The sequence below is a fragment of the Dipteris shenzhenensis genome, chromosome 3 (assembly GCF_047967505.1).
Source record: "Dipteris shenzhenensis isolate YYH24624 ecotype China chromosome 3, Dip_SZ_1.0, whole genome shotgun sequence".
Classification (NCBI taxonomy): domain Eukaryota; kingdom Viridiplantae; phylum Streptophyta; class Polypodiopsida; order Gleicheniales; family Dipteridaceae; genus Dipteris; species Dipteris shenzhenensis.
Window position 1 is genome coordinate 25,308,970 of NC_141598.1, and position 20,207 is coordinate 25,329,176.

The 20,207-nt window shown below is 43.2% G+C and overlaps 1 protein-coding gene and 1 pseudogene across 1 annotated transcript in view; one reads left to right on the plus strand and one right to left on the minus strand.

The window, feature by feature from the left end:
• The window catches only part of LOC147903557 (S-adenosyl-L-methionine-dependent methyltransferases superfamily protein), an 82,936-nt gene that overhangs the window by 34,685 nt on the left and 28,044 nt on the right, over nucleotides 1-20,207 (minus strand). The window lies entirely within an intron of this gene.
• Nucleotides 12,342-16,325, plus strand: LOC147903558 (uncharacterized; annotated as a pseudogene).

Here is a 20,207-nt window from a genome sequence, read left to right on the forward strand (position 1 = left end):
TAGTCCTAGGGTCTACCTTCAAGTACTATGTACTTTTCATTTTATATCAATCTAGTTGACGTGATGGCTTATCTCCCTCGACTCCTGTACTTGCTCTTTTGCACAACGCCCCTTCTTTACCAAAACGAAAGTTATGTTAGGAGAAAATTATTTAGAACGAGAGCATTTATGCATCAGTGTAGTACTACCCAATGTACTAGACAATACCAAGATTGGACATAGAGCAACATGGTGAACTTCAGTGTTCTAGCATGTACTTATGGCTGCCAGGGAAAAAAGTAGGGGCGAATTTTAGCCAAGGGCTAAATTAGAGGCTTTCCCAAGTTGGTTGGGCTAATATTTAGAGCTTTAAATTTGATAAATTAGCCCAAAAATAAAGATGGGATAATGTTTAGAGCCTAAATGTGATAAATTTGCCCTAAAAGTGGTAGCAGGACTAATTATAACTCTATATGGGGAAAGATTCACCCATTGACTTACATTGTCATAATCGTGTTCCCTCCTTATTTTTTACCCTAATGGCTGTAGTACAAAATCCATACTTGGTTGGATCCAAGACTTTAGATGTGTCTCAAAAATAGCATTCAGATCTAATAAGATAGGAATGGTGAAAAACACTCTCTAGAAAAGATCTATACATACTTGCAAAGTCATGATCTATAGAAAGAAATACTAAGTGCAGAGAGAGGAAAAACCCCACGATTTCAGACATTTCGCACATGATGTGTCGTGACGTACACTCTTTGGAGACCATGTCATACACTTTGCATTGTGACCTACACTTTCTGTAGAGACTTTGTCATGCACTTTGTGTTGTGATCTACACTCTACATAGAGACCATGTTATCACTTTCTATTATGACCTACATTTTGTGTAGAGGCCCTTGGTATACACTTATGCTATCAATGACATTGTGTAGGGATGGAAACTCAAGCACATGTATCAATATCTCTGAATGAAGATTGATCGCCTTCCTATTCGTGGTGCCTTCGCCTACCAACATGTACTAGCATTCTCCTTTACACCATGAACATGTACTAGCATGACCTCACCCCCCCCCTCCTCCTCCTCGCCTTCCACTTCTCCCTTGTCCTCATTCTCCTTCCCTCACCCTTTGTTGGAGAAGCCTCATGATCATAGTATGTGGTACCTTAGCTAAAAGCATCCTTGATGGAGATCTCAGAAAATGGGTTAGCTTATTTGCCTCAGGTTTGCCTCATGGAGCAAAGGAAGAGTCGAGGTATTTCACGTGGCTTCAAGGCATGCAAAACTTGGTGGTGCATGGCAGTGTGTCGACTGGCCAATAAGCTTCAATAGAATACGTTGCATGGGCTTGGAAAATCGGTGGGTGACTGGTCACTATTTCTACAAGTTGCGACCTCGATTGATCTCTCTTTGTCCTTTCATCATCTTGATGACGATAGCGGAAGTGAGAGGGAGAGAGAGAGAAGTGCACACGATATAGCTACCTATACACTAAGTTGTATTGAACATGAACATGAAGAAATACATGTGAACCCATTAGGGTTAGGGTTATGTATTAGAGCCTAGCAAGTTGGACATGCTTCCTGTCCCCGGACCTTCATTGCTCCCTGCGCCTCCTTCCGTACAGTCCGTACGACAGTACGGACGTTCGTACAGATACGTACAGATCCCGCATCAAATCCCGTACGTCTTCTACCAATTGCCCGTTTTATCCGTACGTACCTGCGTAGTACCTGCTCCGTACGATGTACCTACGCCCATGCATTGTACCTATTTCTGTACAAGTGTATCTGCAAAGTACCTGGTCTGTACAATAGTTACTGCACTGTACCTGCGCCGTACAAAGGTACCTATGCCGTACCTACGTTGTACGGCTGTACTTGCACAACAGCTCTTCCGTACAAGATACCCGCTCCTATAGTGGTATGCCGTACAGTGATATTCCGTACAAGACATTGGCAAATTTGGGGCTTTCAGTTCTTTTCACCTCCTTTAATTGCAATTTCTTGCAAGAATATTGGAGTTTTGGGATTTGGTCTGCAATTCCTTGTTTAGATTGCACTACATTGGGTCAGATTGCAGAACATTGAGTCACATTTGCAAGACATTGGCTCACATTTGCAAAAATCTCAGCGAAATTTGGGGCTTTTCTGTATTTGCCCTCTTTTTGGCCTATTTGCCCTCATTAAATCTGAGGCTTTTGCCAAATTTGCTGTTTTTTGCAGTGAACATTGCCTGACACAGTCACATTTGGATGAAATTTCCATTTGCCCCTTGATTTGGGCTGGAAATTTGCAGAACATTTACTTGCAGACATTTGCTGTCATTTTTGGACAGCCAGCTCTTTGCAGTGATAGCCTTGAGGCTTTTGTGTTTACAAGTCTCTTCTTTTCAGGGTATCCCATTTGCAATGGCTGGCAACAATCATGATGTGATGTGTGCCAACTATGTGCTGAATAGATCACCTACAAGGGCATTGAAGACTGTTACACCTTATGAAGCATGGAAAGGCAGGAAGCCTTCACTTTCACACATGAGAGTTTTTGGGTCTCTTGCATATGTTCATGTACCATCTCAGCTGAGACATAAGCTTGATGACAAGGCAATCAAATGCATATTTATTGGTTACAGCCAAGAGAGCAGAGGGTATAGGTTATACCAACCAAATACTGGGAAGAGTATTGTCAGTAGAGACGTAATCTTTGCTGAACATTCGGCTTCTCCTCTTGTGCACTGCAAAGCTAAGCCAGAAGATGACATGATTGATGCCTTTGACTCTTGGTTACCTCTTCCTTCCTCAGAGGGGGACTTTGACCAGCAACATGAGCCTCCTGCAGGCCCTCCAACACCTCTTCACTGCCTGCCTATCCTGATTTAGCCCTCTTCTATGGTGATTAGGGTTCACTTACCATGCATGCTTACACGGATAGTGACTGGGCAGGTTGTACTGACACCAGAGTGTCATATACCAGCAATTGTTTTTTGCTTGGCAGTTCATGTATCTCTTGGCTCAGCAAGAAGCAACCAACAGTTGCCACATCTAGCTGTGAGGCTGAGTACAGGGCAGCCTTCACTGCTATAGTAGAGAGTGTCTGGCTTCGACAGTTACTTACAGATCTTGGTATTCGCCAGACATCCTCCACTATGGTCTACACTGACAGCCAGAGTGCTTTGGCCATTCCACGTAATCCCAGTGTTTCATGCGCGTACCAAGCACATTGAAGTTCACTATCATTATGTTCAAGAGCGGTTATCAACAGGAGACATAGAGTTGTCCTACCTTCCCACAGAGGACAACATAGCAGATATGTTTACAAAGGCACTTCCTCGTCCAAAGTTCGAAGTCTTCAGATAGGCTTTACACTGGTTCCCTTTGCTACATGATCTGACATACCTTGTACATTCATAGGTGGCTATATCCTTTTGGATGAACATGAGCCACCATGACCAGAAAATACCGAGTATTCTGAGACATTTCCAGAATACTTCAGCCCATACCATGGAGGGATGCCCTATGGGCCATGGTATGTGCCTTGTAGGCATAGTTATAGGCACTTAGTGTTTTTGTGCCCTTTATGCCACATAGGACATTTAGTCCTATGTGACACCTAGGACACTTAGTCCTAGGGTCTACCTTCAAGTACTATGTACTTTTCATTTTATATCAATCTAGTTGACGTGACGGCTTATCTCCCTCGACTCCTGTACTTGCTCTTTTGCACTACGCCCCTTCATTCTTCAAATGCAAGGGCAAGCTGGTTTTAAGAAGAATATTGGACCAGGGGATAGGGAGATGAAAAAAGATTGATAAATAGTGAAATGTCCCCACAAATTTTACCCGAAAAGATAATGATTCACCACTCAAAAAGATTATGAGATGATTTGGTGATGCCACATGGCAAGCTTTAATAAAAAATGTTACATTGTACACACAAGCTGTCCTAGCAAAGCTTAATTGATGTCAGAATTTAAAAATGAGCACTGGTTGGTAAAATAATGGCAACAGTTGTACAAAAAACTGGGTGCATCCATGTTCAATATTTATATCTTGCAGCACCCCCATGTCCCTGAAAACTTCATGCCACCCATTGGCTTCCTAAAGACATCAGCTAGCTGCTGATTTGTGGTGCAAAAATGAGATCAACCCTGTGCTGCCACCTCCACCTTTTCTCTAAAAATGAAATTGCACTTCAATGTGCTTTGTCCTAGCCTGAGGGTTTTTGGCCAAACAAATACAGCCTTCGTTTCAGAAAACTCAGTTGTACTTTAGTCTTTCCCTTTGTTGCATTTCTTGCGATAGAAGCCCCTTCACACTCTACAATGCTGGTTGCTTAACGAAATGATCTGTTGGTTTTTACAACTCCATGTCACTACATTTTACCCAAGCAAGAACATGAACCATACACAGATATATTTCATTGACTGAATCTACCCAGTCTGCATCAATAAACCCAAAAAGATCTAGCTTTTCACAACTGACATAAACCATACCCAGATGCATGGTACCCATAAGTTACCTCAATATTTTTAATGCTGCTCTCCAATGTAAATCCCTTGCTGCTGCATAAATTGACTTACGGATATCCAATGTAGTAGTTCACAAGACTCCACACAAGCTGCGTACTTCAGAGTGTAGCTGTCCCAAGATGTCAGCTTATCAGTACCATCCACTAGAGTTTTCAGAGGCTTAAAGTTCCACATGTTAAACCTCTTTAATAGTTCCTTAAACTATTTCACCTATGCTTGTCATGAAGCCAACAAACTTCAACGAACAAACAATAATGCCTCAACTCATGATCAATAATCTCAAATCATCTGGATCTGGACAAATCAGCTTTTACACCTGCAACAACTGCATCATTGTTCCCGGTGATGAATGCAGCATGCACCTAAAGTCCCACGAGCTCCAATCTGCATTTGTCTTTAAATAATAAAGATTTGGAGTTGCAAAACTTTCTCTGCGCCACCTCCTCCTAGAGCAGATCACACGTACCTCCACCTACACCACTCCCGTCTTGCAGTACCACCTACACCACCGAGGTCGATGAGCACACCTTTGATGAATCCACCGAACTGCTGTCATCACCAAGAAAGCTGCCAGTGTAGACACTAGTCACTCGCAATCTGATGGAGAGGACACTGTGTGACTAACCTCTCGGAGTGAAGGACACAATAATGGGAAGGCCTCATCAACCTCTCTACTGACTGGTACTGCAACCGATGCCTCCCTCAAGAACTGAGGAAGGGGAGCTGCAAAGGGAACTGCATGACTATCCACATGGACTCCTGAGGAATCATCAACCTCTATACTGGTGATAGCTATACCTGTGACTCCAATTATGAGGGTGAGGGTACTCCCTCTTGCTAGACCTGACACAAACTCCTTTCACAGTATGATCAGTCTGGCAAGATCATTGTTTTCTTCACTGTCTGCGCTTGGGATTCTATGGAGAAAGCGTGAGAAGGCTAGCGCGCGGCAAAATTTGATACAATGCGCGGCTGCTCATCACCAAGTGCAGAATTACGTGGAGTTTACTGTTACAATCGGCGTTGGCTCCCATCGCCGGGCAGACAATCCTCAGCAAGAGAAACATAACGATATTGGAATCGGCCAGCACCAAAGCTCATTCTCCTTGCTTCTGCTCATGTGATTGCTAGGTTGTTTGAGATTTTGCCCGTTAATTAATTCACACAACTGGAGAAGAGTTTGAGAGGGCTTTCTATGCAAAACTAAAGCTTGAATACCAAGGTAGATTGAACACAGAGCTTGGGCAAAATAGTGCGCACTTCATTGGTCAACCATATGGTTGCGTTGGGGGCCATATAGTCCATCCCTTTGTATTTCCTCATTATCCATTTGAGAAATTTTTTGTTTGCTTTAGCTTGTTGTTTGCTCCTTGGCACTCCACTCCCATTCCATTGCTTTGTAGATCAATGTGACAATGGTAGAGCCTTGTTTAGATCTTATGTCACCTATTTAATATTTTATTTATTTGAAATAATTTTTAATGTACTTATCCTTTAGCATTTACTATAAGCTATTAGTTATTGGATAACACCACATTTGTTTGATTAAGATGTTGAATGATCACTCATGATCTTTTGATGATTTTTTAATGTATAGGATTGGCTACCTATGGCATCAAAGGCTCACATAAAGTTGATTGATCATGCGTCTTGTGATAAGAAGCTATTGGGTTATGTTAGAGTCATGGGGGATTGTACTTATAGTGTAATATGCAAAGAGATTATGCAAGATGGCATTATTAGTGATGCTTTCCAATTTGTTATTGATGATGATGATGATGATGATGATGATGATGATGATGAGCTTTGCACTCTAAACCAAACTCAAGAAGAGAGTTGGCAAGTTGAGAACAAGTGCATTGGCATAAAGAGAGTATTACAAATGGTTGATGAGAGTCAACCTTCAAAGCGTGTGTGTAGAAGCTTAGATGAAGCCATTCAAGCTACTCATGTGAATGTAAGTGAAGAAGGTGACCATAGGAAGCATAATCTTGAAGGTGATGGTGGGCAAGTGTATGGCAATAGCATGCCTAAGAGATTTTGGTTTCAAAATAATCCCTTCAAACTTGGGAGGATCAATGTGAGAAGGTTTGCAAAAAGTTGAGGGAGTGGCAACCACCAAGAGATGACAAGTTTGAGCTCATTACAAAAGATGTCAAATGATAATCCTTTAATTCGTGTTTGGTGTCATGAATTTGGATGCTCTAATGGAACTGGGATCATTGGTAGTAAACAATCACCATACTCATGCTTGTCTAACTTCATGATATTTCACATCCTAGATAGCCAAGCACATCAAAAGAGATATCTAGCTAATCGAGGGGCAAAGGTTGAAACACATCTTACTAATGAAAATAGTACAAAGGAATCACAAGATAATTGAATATATACACTAACAATTCTTCGAGCTATTGAGGAGATGAATAATTTCAACATCACTCATGAAGGTAAGCAAATACCTCTTTGCCTAAGGCTACAAAACTATTTTCTTCATATTAACTCATGCACAAGATAAATTCTACTTAGTATTTTATGTTGTGGTTCAACAGTGTTTGCTTATGCACATGCTGATTTGTAGTTTCTTTGCTTATGTAGGGGCTGATTTTCAGCTTATTGAAGCAACCTTGAATCAATACAAAGATAAAAGGCTTGGCAAATTGTCTTGTAAGCATGATGGAAAGTGGCTTCCCTTATGCCCTCAAGGTTCAAATTGAGGACAATTTTAACGCAATATATCCAAACGAAATTTCACATTCTAGCATGCAGCAAAGAATCATCTGATCATGCACTTTTAGCTATAACAAGATGTGTGGGTCTCGGCGGTGACTCACGTGTTGTGGGGATGTTGAAGAGATGTCGATGGAGCCTCCACTCCAAGCTACACCTTGTGAGAGCAATGCAAGGCACGAGCCATTCACAAGTGCCACTAAAGTGGCCTCCAGATTGTTGCAATGTGTTTCCATGTGAGAAAGAGGGAAGGGGGAGAGGGGAGAAAGGAGGGAGAAGTACGAGGGAAGAGGAGAGTGAAGAGGGATGGAGTGGCAAACACAAGGGCACTACAATGGAAACAAGGGAACACCCAAAACATATGTTGGAAGAGGAGGGAGCTTGTATTCAAACTTGTGCAAACAACAATGAAGACCAAAGTCAACACATTGGCCCTTTATACATATCACCTTTTGAAGGGAGGGCCAACCCTTTTCCTTTTAGCACTCTCCCTCTCTTTACAAAAAAAGGTCTTGGGCTCGTAGGGTGCCAAGGCATCTTCCTATTCTTTCCAACTCTCCCTACAAGCAAAAATAGCACTTGTGTTAACCTTATAAGAGTGCTTGGAAGCTTGGCATTAGGAGGTGTTCCTAACCGGCTCCCAAATAGTGCTTGTGCTACCCTCGCACCTCCAATGCTTAGGAAATTTGGGGTTTAAACCCTCAATTCACACGTTATATACCAAGTCTTGAACGAATCACACCAACTTCCTTATGGCCGATTCTTCTCCGTCCGAGGGCAGTGCTTCGAGGATAAAGGGTGATGATAGAGTTTCCACTTTGGGAAAGATAACTTAGAAGGTATGAAGGCAAAGGGATCCGACTTTCCAAAACAGGTCCCACACAAGGACGAAGACTCATACCAGGAACTTTTGGCATATCTTGCCAAAGCAAGAGAAGATCCTCTCTTCCGCAGATTGGAGCGGAATATGGAGAAGAAAGAGCCTGCAAAATCACCTCCAACAGCAACCAGTGCCAAAGACAAGGGCAGCAAGAAACAGGAAAGCCGGGGACGTTCCTGTCGCAGGAAGTCCCCAAGCTCATCTTCAAGATCTTCTTCTTCTTCTCGGCGAGAAAATTTAAGAAATAGACGAGGTAAGAGGTCTCCTTCCTCTAGTCCCAGTTCATCTAGCAGTACATCTTCTAGCAGTTCTACATCTTCGCGCGAACGCTCATCTTAGTCGCGTAAGCGCCGAAGGCACCGGTCTAGAAGCAGGGAATTTAAAGAAGGGGGCAAATCTATTAAGTTTACTACTTATGATGGAGCGTATGATGAAAGTGAGAAGGCACTCCAGTTTATTCGCCAATTTGACATAGCCTTCCAGACTGGCAACTATCAAGAGAAGTCCAAGCTCAAGGCCGTGAGTTTGCATCTCACTGGCAACGCTTGTGCTTGGTGGGATTCCTTATTGGTTGCAGGAGATGCCCCCACTTCTTGGAAAAAGTTTAAGAAAAAGTTTTATGAGCAGTTTCTTCCCAAGGAATTTAATGAAGATGTTCATATCAAGTGGGAGAGTTTAGCAATGCTTCCGACAAAAACGGTTAAAGCGTATAATGCAAAGTTTTGGGCTGCAGATTACAGCTTTCAAAGAAATTTCCACAAAGACACAGCTACGAAAGTACAAGGCTGGGTTGATCCCTAGTATTCGCGCATCTGTAAGTATTGATTGAAAATCAAAGTTGCAAGATTTGATGCACGCTGCTAAGGTGGCCGAGATTACAAAAGAGGATGTGATCAAGACGGTTATGGCTACAAAGAGCAAGGAAGGGGATTCCATCAAGAGAAGTATACCTCCAATGCAAGCTCCCAGGAAAGAGAACCAGTTTCAGAAGCCGAGGGGAAACCCTAAGGACTATAAAGGAAAGTCAAGGTTCACTCCTGAACACATAGAGACCTTTCGAAAGGAAGGCAAGTGTTTCAAGTGTGGCAAGGAAGGGCATAGGTCTACCCAGTGTCTCCAGAGACCTTCGGGTTTCAAGGAGTAGAAAAGACCACAGGAGGCACCTAAGCCTAAGGTGGGAGCTGTACCGGATATACTTGGAAATGTAGATAACTCAAAGGACTTAGCCTTGCGGCTAGGAATTAAAACAGAAGAGTTAGGCATGTCCCTTGATGCTAAGCAGATCTTCCAAGGAGCACCAATTCCAGTCACCCCGTTGATTGGAAAGTTGAGAATTCAAGTCCAAGGTTATGTGGACCATGAGTATTTTTCTCTCTCCATTAGATGGTTATGATGCTGTTTTAGGGATTAGTTGGCACCATAGGAGAGGAGTACATGTTGATATGCCAGATAGGATTTTGTCGTTTACCCACAAGAACCAGGAGCATAAAATTGTAACAAAAGGGCGTGGGGAAACTATTCCAATTGTATCTCATGTTTCAGTAGCTAGAGAAGTAAAGTCTGCTATTTCCCGTTACTTGATTTTTGTCAAGGAGAGAGATAGAGCAGCAGAAGAGTCCCTAAATGTGGAGGATAAAGCCAAAACTCAGTTTTTAGAGCAGCATCAAGATTGTTTCTCAGATTCTCTACCAGGAGAACTACCTCCTGAAAGGCCAAAGGATCACGTCATCGAACTTATTGAAGGAATGGAACCTCCGAACAGACCCCCTTGTAGGGTGAGTGCAGCTCAGAATGAAGAAATCATGGCCCAGGTACAAGGCTTATTGTCTAAAGGGCTAATCTGCCGGCCGAGTTCTTGCCTATTCTGCTCTCCAGTATTACTGAATGGGAAGAAAGATGGGACATACAGGATGTGTGGATTATCGAGCTCTTAACAAGATGACTGTTAAGAGCAGGTTTCCTATTCCACGCATTGATGATGTTCTGTATCGCTTGAAGGGAGCAACTATTTTCAGCCGGATCGATTTAAAGAGTGGCTATCATCAGATACGGATCCATCCATGGGATATTCACAAGACGGCTTTCCGGACTACCTTTGGATTATATGAGTATTTGGCCATGCCTTTTGGTTTGATTAATGCTCCGGCTACATTCAACAGGATGATGGATCGAATCTTTCAACCGTATAGGCATTTCACAGGTACTTTCTTTGATGATATTCTAGTTTTCTCCCAGTCAGTAGAGGAACATAAGAAGCACCTAGAAACAGTATTTCAAGAGTTAAGAGTCCATAAGCTGTATGCGAATGGCAAGAAAAGCAAATTTTTCATGGAAGAGATACATTATCTTGGACATATAGTTTCCAAGGAAGGAGTCAGAATGGATCCTGACAAGATAAAGGCTATCCAAGAGTGGCCCGAGTTAGGTACAGTGCATGAGGTTCGCAGTTTTCTTGGACTCTGTTCCTACTACAAGAGGTTTATTCATCATTTTGCTGATATTGCAGCACCTTTGCATGATCTCACCAAGAAGCATGTTGCCTTCAGATGGGGAGAAAGGCAACGCAAAGCTTTCAATACTCTTAAGGAGAAGTTAATTACTCAGCCCATCCTTATTGTTCTTGATTTGCATAAGCCATTTGATGTGGATTGTGATGCATGTGGGGAGTGTCTTGGGGCTGTTTTACAGCAAGAAGGGCATGTGGTCGCATACGAGAGCAGGAGGCTAAAGCCTGCTGAAAAGCATTTGGGTATCTATGAAAAAGAGATGCTCTCGGTAATTCATGCCTTGACTATGTGGAAGCATTATCTTTTGGGAGCAGATTTTACCGTCAAGACGGACCATCAAAGCCTAAGATATTTCTTGACTTAGACAAAGCTCTTAGAGAAGTAGTTCAGGTGGGCAAACTTTTTGTCCATGTTCCATTTTCAGATTGTGTACACTCCAAGCATGGGTTGCAGATGCATTGTCTAGAAGGCCCCAAGTTCATAATGTCACTATAGCGCATCATCAAGACCTTGAAGATATGAAGGAACAGTATTAGCAAGACCCAGACTTTGGAGATATTATGCTGAATATGCGAGATGGGGCGATGAAGCGGCCTACGTTCTGTTGGGCAATGGCATTGGCGGGCTGCAAATCGTTTAAGGCGTTGTAGTTGTGGATGTCGTGAGCTCGCTGGTGATTTCCTGGAGAGTCCAAGTCATTACAAGAGCTCGTAGTGAGTTTGGAGCCTTTTGAGCCACTAGTTGTGGGAGAAGGCATTGTTGAGATTCGTGCGCCTTAGGTCAGTCACTTGTTGGAAAGCACTGTTGATTGCAAGGGCTAGTTGATTAGGTTGCAAGTTGATGGAGGCATTGTGGAATTTTGGGTTGCTTTGTTGCCTAGCAAGGGCAGTCCAGCAGTCAGTATTCACTCAAGGAAGGGTATCTACTTAAAGATGATAAGCTGTGTATTACACAAGGGATGCGCAGGAAAGTTATGGAAGAATCGCATGCTCCACCGTATGCAAGACACAGGGGTATTTCTTCCACTACTCAAGCAATAGAGAGAGATTTCTTTTGGCCTGACATGAGGAAAGACATTCACAAGTAGGTGACTGAATGTTTGACTTGCCAGAACGTAAAGTATGATCGGCGTAAGACTCCAGGATTATTACTTCCTCTTCATGTGCCTATAGCACCATGGGAGAGTATTGCTATGGATTTTATCTTTGATCTGCCACGGTCAAAGAATGGAAATGATGGTATTTGGACTATCATAGACAGATTCAGCAAGCAAGCCCATTTTATTCCAGTCAAGAAGACAATCAAGGCAGATCACATGGCAAAGGTGTTCATGGCACAAATTTTCAAGCACCATGGGATGCCGAAATCGATTGTAAGTGACAGAGATCCTAGGATGACCAGCCTCTTTTGGCGAGCTATATTTGATAACATGGGTACCAGTCTAGACTTTTCGTCCTCTTTTCACCCATAGACAGATGGTCAAAGTGAGATTGCTAACTCTATAGTATTGGATCTCTTAATGTGTTATGTGGCTGATCACAAGTCAGAATGAGAAAAGTATTTGCCTCTAGCGGAGTTTACATACAACAACACGGTGCACAGTTCAACAGGAAAAGCTCCTTTTGAGGTGATCTATGGCAAAGTAATCCTACCGCCCATTCTAAGAACCAAGGATGAGATATTTGCAGCCAATTAGTATGTGCGAGATTTGGATATGGCCTTTGCGCAAGTACGCACAGCTATCGAAAGATCCCAGGCAAAGCATAAGAAGGCTGCAAATAAGCATCGAAGGGAACTTAATCTCCAGCTAGGGGAATGGGTTCTACTCAAGTTTGAAAAGGCTACGCTCCGCAAGCTTAAGGGCAAGGAGAAGGTTTTGTTAGAAACCAAGAGAGTGAGAGAGCAGGAAGCAAGATAGCTGAACATAGTGTTTGCAGTAGAAGAAGTGACTGTTATAAGAAGTGGGATGGGTTTTTGTCTAAGTGACAAAACCTTATCCTTCACTAAACGTAGTTAGTGAACTAACTGTGGTTAGGGGGAAAAACCTCTAAATGAGGGAAAAGTGCCCCTAACCTACTTATTACATTACATTGGTCACTGCTGAATTATAATAATAATTCTAACACCCCCCTGTGCCAATGTCATGTACAAGGAAATGATCAATCACCAAAAAGATCTAAGTTCAGGGCACTACGAAATGCCTCAAACTTTTCACGTGGAAGTGCTTTGGTGAAGATGTCTGCAACATTGTCATGTGTTGACACATCGATCATACTGATCTCTCATGCATGCAACTTCTCTCTGACATAGTGATAGTGAACCTCAATGTTTTTTTTTTTTTTTTTAATAATAGCTATGGCAGCTTAATGACACTTCAGAGGCATGATATGGTTGATGCATTACCTCCTTTGGAGTCACCTCCTCCACATGCATGTGAAGGTTGCATTCTTGGCCAAAATGCATAGGCTTCCCTTCAAGAAGGATGGTGCAGTGAAAGCTACAAGAAAATTGCAGCTTATTCACAGTGATGTCTGCGGTCCCATGAGGACACCTGCTTTTGGGGGTTATCTCTATTTTGTTACATTCATAGATGAATTTACCAACTACACTTGGGTCTATGGTCTCAAGGCAAAATCAAAAGTATTTATGCATTTTGAGACAGAACTCAAGGTGCATACACTTCGCACTGATCGAGGGGGGGAGTACATGTCTCATGAATTTGAGACATTTCTGAAAGAAAAAGGCATTATGCATCAGCTTACAGTGAGGCTTACACCTCAACAAAATGGCAAAGCTGAGCAGAAGAATCGCACCACCATGGAAATGGATAGATGCATGCTCACAACTAAGAAGTTGCCTCACAGGTTTTGGCTGGAAGGCCTCATGTGTGCCAACTATATTTTAAATCCGGCTCCTACAAAGGCTTTGAAGACAATCACTCCCTATGAGGCATGGCATGGGAGAAAGCCTTCAGTGGACCACTTCAGAGTTTTTGGTTGTGTTGCATATGCCCACGTGCCTGTGGAGTTCAGACACAAGTTGTCAGATAAGGCACTAAAATGCATTTTTATGGGATATAGTTCACAAAGCAAAGGCTATCGTCTCTACAATCCTGCTACAGGCAAGATTTTTGACAGTAGAGATGTCATATTCTCTGAAAATTCTGCATATACAAATGCTAAATTTCAGATTCCGGCCTCTTCAGATGATGTGTTTGAGGGAATGCTTCCTATAGCATTTGGTTCCCCCACTGAAAATCAGAATTTACAGCAACCTCTGCCAGCTCCACAAGTACAGATTCAGCCCCCAGCTGAATTGGTACAACCTCAGGGTGTAGATGAAGTTGTCAGGCAAGAAATTCAAGAGATACACGCAGCCAAAACAGTCCCGCATTGGTTGCTTCAAACTCTCAGGGAGAGTAGGCTTGAAGCTCCATTGCCTGGCAGAACTCGTAGTGCAGTAAGGCACATGGAGGGAGCTCATTCAGTTGAGTCAGCTTATGCAGGTACTCTTCTTGATGAGGAGGAGCCTGAGATTGAAGAAGCAAAAGATAATGTGCATTGGATGAATGCCATGCACGATGAGTTGCAGTCCATTCATAAAAATCAAACTTGGGATGTTGTGGATTTGCCACCAGGTAAGAATGCCATAGGTAAACGGTGGGTTTTCAAAGTCAAAAGAAAACCAGATGGGTCCATTGATCGGTACAAGGCAAGGCTGGTTGCAAAAGGATATGCTCAGAAAAAGGGCATAGATTATGAGGAGACTTTTGCTCCTACATCCAGAATGACAACCATCAGGTCAGTTATAGCCATGGCTGCAAATTTTGAATGGAATGCTCATCGGTTGGACATTAAAACAGCTTTCCTTAATGGAGACTTGTTGAAAGAGGTTTATGTCAAACAACCTCCGGGCTTTGAAAATTTCAGAAAATGCACTTCAGGTATGCAAGCTGAATAAAGCTTTGTATGGGCTGAAACAAGCCCCACGTGCATGGTATGCCAAAATTGATGCCTTTCTGACCAGCAAGGGGCTGCACAATAGTCCAACTGAGAGCACCCTCTACATCAAGAAGGATGGGGGGGATATTATGCATGATGCGGGTGAATCAATTGATGTCACACTCTATAGTCAGGCTGTTGGATGCCTCATTTATCTCTGCAATACACGACCTAATATTCAGTTTTCAGTTTCTCAGGTGAGCAGGTATATGCACAGCCCAAAGATTATGCATTGGCAGGCTGTAAAACGCATCTTCCGTTACTTGCAAGGTACAAAGTCTTTTGGCTTGATGTTTCCCAGGGGGGGTGACTTGCAGATGCATGCTTACAGTGACTCATATTGGGCTGGAGACTATGATACTAGGCAGTCCACCAGTGGGAATTGTTTCTTTCTAGGACATGCTTGCATTTCTTGGTTGAGCAAGAAACAGTCTACAGTGGCTACCTCCTCATGTGAAGCTAAGTACAGGGCAGCTTTCACAGCGACAGTTGAATGTGTTTGGCTGCGTCGTTTATTTGCTGATCTTCATCTTTCATTGGAGGGTCCTTCTCCGATTCTCACTGATAGTCAGAGTGCTATAGTAGTGGCAAAGAATCTTGTGTTTCATGCTCGCACGAAGCACATTGAGGTTCACTATCACTATGTCAGAGAGAAGTTGCATGCAGGAGAGATCAATATGATCTATGTGTCAACACATGACAATGTTGCAGACATCTCACCAAAGCACTTCCACGTGAAAAGTTTGAGGCATTTCGTAGTGCCCTGAACTTATATCCTTTTGGTGATTGATCATTTCCTTGTACATGACATTGGCACTGCAGGGGGGTGTTAGAATTATTATTATAATTCAGCAGTGACCAATGTAATGTAATAAGTAGGTTAGGGGCACTTTTCCCTCATTTAGAGGTTTTTTCCCCTAACCACAGTTAGTTCACTAACTACGGTTAGTGAAGGATAAGGTTTTGTCACTTAGACAAAACCCATCCCACTTCTTGTAACAGTCACTTCTTCTATTGCAAACACTACGTTCTGAGAGAGCAAGAACGTAGTGTTTGCAATAGAAGAAGTGACTTTTTGCAAGAGAGCAGAACGTAGTGTTTGCAATAGAAGAAGTAACTGTTACAAGAAGTGGGATGGGTTTTGTCTAAGTGACAAAACCTTATCCTTCACTAACCGTAGTTAGTGAACTAACTGTGGTTAGGGGAAAAAACCTCTAAATGAGGAAAAAGTGCCCCTAACCTACTTATTACATTACATTGGTCACTGCTGAATTATAATAATAATGCTAACAGGTTTATCCAAAGTTATCTCCTCGCTATTACGGACCCTTCAAGGTAATTGAAAAGATTAACAAAGTCGCCTTTCGGCTACAACTTCCAAAGCTTCCAAAGCATTGGAAGATTCACAACGCTTTTCATGTGAGTCTTCTACAGAAATATCAGGGCCAGAGCCTACAGAACCAGTACTTGAAGGTCCTCCAGAAGTGGAAGATATGGAGGAGAATCTTCAACCAGAACAGATCGTCGATCATACGGATAAGAAAGGACGACAAGGCCAAATTACAAGAAGATATCTTGTGAAGTTTAAGAACTACTCGGCCTTAGATGCCAAGTGGGTAGACGAGGATTTCTTTTTGGACTAGCCTCAGATTCTACAGTTATACCAAGAGGCTTTTCAATTGAGGACAACTGATTAGAAGCCAAGGGGAATGTCACAAAGTTGTTATTTTATGTGATTTTCCAAGTGATAAAAGGTTATTTTCCAGTTTTAGGCTTTGATCTAAAAGTTTGACTTTAGTCAAAGGAACAAGTTGACTTTGACTTTCGGACAAAGGAGGTTGACTTTGTCAACAAGTGCAAAAAGGTTTGACTTTGATCAAACGAGGGTTGGTCTTTGCCAACCAGGACAAGAACTAACTCCAGTCAATAAAAGAATTACTTTGGCTTCGGTCAAAGAGGGTTGACTACAGTCAACAAAGGTATTTTATTTTTGTGCCATGTGGGGATGCTCACAAGGGACCAGAAATGGTCAAAGGGCACTAGTCTGCATGCATAAGCTAACCATTAATGGGTTATTTTGGCCAAAGGTTGTTTGTTCCGTGTGCAGGACAAGAGAGAGTGGTTTTCCACTTTCTAAGGAGCAAAAAGCAGGAGAAAGCAGGGCAACCAGCTTTAGCAGAAAGCGGGTCCCTAGATTTTTAGGAAAGCCTTTTTAGGGGAGAAGCGTGGCTTTTCAGGTGAAAGCTTGTTTTTCGGGGATTGCCCCACAGTTATTTAATGGTGGCCTACGTGCTCAGTTGCTCATTCATGAGCTTGTATCCAGTTCTTCTACTAAAAGTAATAAAGCCTTCGAGAGGGTCTAGTTCTTGTTCCTGGGCCCTAGTGCCACGTGTGGTGGCCCCTCTTGGTCTTTGGATTTCAGTTCTTATTCATTCTCTCACACGTACGTTCATGGAAGTTGTGTTTGGTCGCGGATTACGTTGGAATTTTTGGTGTCAACGAGCTTCCAGTTAGTTTCAGGCCTTGCACTCATCACCGTACCAGCTACACAAGATGGTCCCATGTGGTAGTGGACGAGTGGAGTGGGTAGTGTAGCAGTTCGGCTTCCAGTCTTCCTGGTAGTACTAGTTCTCAAGAGTTTTTATTGAGCCGCCGTGTTATCATAGCAGAGCATTCGTTCCTCAACCTCTTGGATAAGTCCTAGTGCCAGACTGTTATTTGAGGACAGTCAAGTTTTGAGCACTAGTTGGTGGTCATCATGATCACATTCGCTTGGCAGATTCAATCAGTTCCTCAGCAGCTGTCATCTTGGTGGATCTTCTGCATTGGGGAGGGTGCCTGTCAGCAGTTGGTAGCCAATTTCATGTCATTAGCCTTCCAGAGTGCAGTGCCTCCGGATCAGCAGCACAATCAGTCCTCAGCAGTTTACGAGGACAGCATACAGTGTGTATTTTCAGGAGCCTATCAGAGCACCATACCACCCGTGGATCAGGAGTTCGCAGCAGTAGCGTAGTGGAATGATTGTTCGGCTTCCAGTCTTCCTGGTAGTACCGGTGCTCATTAGGAGTTTTTATTAAGCCACCATGTTATCATAGCAAAGCATTCGTTCCTCAACCTCTTGAAGCGGTACCAAATAAGTCCCAATTCTCAAAACTTGACTGTCCTCAAATAACAGTCTAGCACTAGTTGGTCGTCATCACAATCACATTCGCTTGGCAGATTCACTCAGTCCCTCAGCAGCTATCATCATCCAGAATTTAAGCAGGACGGAATGTCACATGACTAGGGAGCATTGTGACTGTTAGAATTATTATCATATTCTAAGCAGTGGCCAATGTATTGCAATAAGTAGGTTAGGGGCACTTTTCCCTCATTGAGGTTTTTCCCCCTAACCACAGTCCAATCCCTAACTACGGTTAGTGGATAGGATAGGGTTTTGTCACTTAGACAAAATCCCTCACTCCTACTTTGTACTTACTTCATTTCAGTCCAGTATTCAGTACACTTACGTTTGCTCACTCTCTTGCTCTCCATTGTGCTCACATTTGGTATCAAAGCAGGACAAGCTCTTGGACCACCTCCTCCAGCCCACGCTCTCAGCTTTCACACCTTGTGTGCAAGCCCACAGCCCACAGCCCACAACCCGCAGCTCCCTACTGCTCGACGCTCACGTCTGTACAACTCTGCGCCATCTCTGCGTCCGTACAGCTCGCGCACCATTCGTCCATACATTCTCCATCGCCAGTAGATCTGCACCGCCGTGCTGCCGTACGGATTTCGTTGGCGGCCGTACAACCCACATTCCGTACATCCGTACAACTAGGCCAGCTTGCCGTACTGTTGCAAGCCCGTACCAACTGCCGTACATCCGTACAACTACGCTGCACGTGCAGACTGTACTTCTGTAGCATAAGCGTCGTACATTCTATCAGTTCGTACGGGCTGACAGTTTCGACTATACCTGCAACTCGTACGTGTGCCATACCTATTTCGTACCACTATACAGGTGTCACCATACAGCTCATTGTACCTACACACCGTCGTACGGATATCCGTACTGCGTTGTCCGTACTACTCCATCAACCCTTCCGTACAAGCTCCAGGATCTATTTGGAGGATTGCTAGAGAACTTGAAATCAAATGCCATTCTAGCATGAAGTTGCTACAGAATTTTGAGACATTTTGCATTCGTGGGCAGACATTGCAGTTAGTTTGCAGGTGTTGAAGAAATTTGGCGCTTTTGATTTTACACTGCAATATTGCGGTGAAACTTGGGGCTTTTGCAGGCAAAGTGTAATTTTGGCGACATTTGGGGCTTTCAGGCAATTTGTCCCCTTTTGGTTGCAATTTCTTGCAGAAATTTGGGGCTTTTGTATTTGGAGTGCAATTTGGCAATAAACAAGCCCATTTGAGGCAGTTTTGGACTCGGTATGAGTCAATTTGCAAACTTTTGCCACTTTTTGCAGATTTTTGGGCATTTGCAGAGCATTGTGGTGCATTTCAAGCTTTTGATAGGCTATGGGCAGATTTTCTTTGGCAGACTCTGGTTGTGCATTTTACATCCCAAGAAGGGATTCTACTTGTTCAGTTTGCTGTGTTTTTTGAGTTTATCTGGCAAAAATGGCTCAAAACAACTCCAATGAGGTGTTTGGAGTCCTCACACAGGAGGATAAGTTGGATGGCACCAACTAGTCCTTGTGGTTGGCAGACATCTTTGGGATTATGTCAATGCAGATGAAGCAAGGCCAGATTCTGTGGCTACACCTATCACTCCTACAACTGGAGGCAGGGGTAGAGGTCAAAATGCAGCACAAGTAATTGGAGCAGCTGCTACTCCAGTGGCTCCCATAACAGAGCAAAAAAGATGGGATTCTAGGGATGCACAAGCTCTATCAGTGATTTCTCTTTCTGTCAAGAGGTTCATTATTCCTCACATTCGGTCATGCAAGACCTCGAAGGCAGCTTGGGAGATATTAGAGAGTATGTTTGCAACAAGAAATGATGCCAAAGTTTCCTTCTTGAAGAGAGAGCTATCTCATACGCATATGGATGAGGGAGATTCCATGAATACTCACCTCACAAAGCTTCACAATTTGAGGGATCAGTTGCTGAATATTGATGAAGTTATTCCAGATTAGGGGATGATTACCACCACTCTGAATTCTCTTCCTGAGTCCTATCTTGGTTTCCACACCTCGCTGGATTTGTCATTGAAGGGGGGCAGCAATCCTCTCTCTTTTCACGAGTTGGTAGGACTTCTGTTGCAGGAAGAGTAGACACGAAGAAATATGGCAACACGGGCTGCCGAGCATGCCATGCTTTCTAAGTTTAAGCCCAAGGGAAAAGGGCAGCAAAAGCAACATGCCAATCAGGCCGCACATCAGCATAAAGCTGATTCAGGACAGCCCTCTTATAAGGCTAAGGGTGATGCAGATAAGCCTAGAAAGAAGGGCATTTGTCACTACTGCAAGAAGCCAAGACATTATTGGTGAATGCAACAAGCACATAGCTAAAGAAAAGAGAAGGGATTCAGGTATGGCTGTGTCAGATGCATCAGCTCCTAATGCTCATGATGGGGG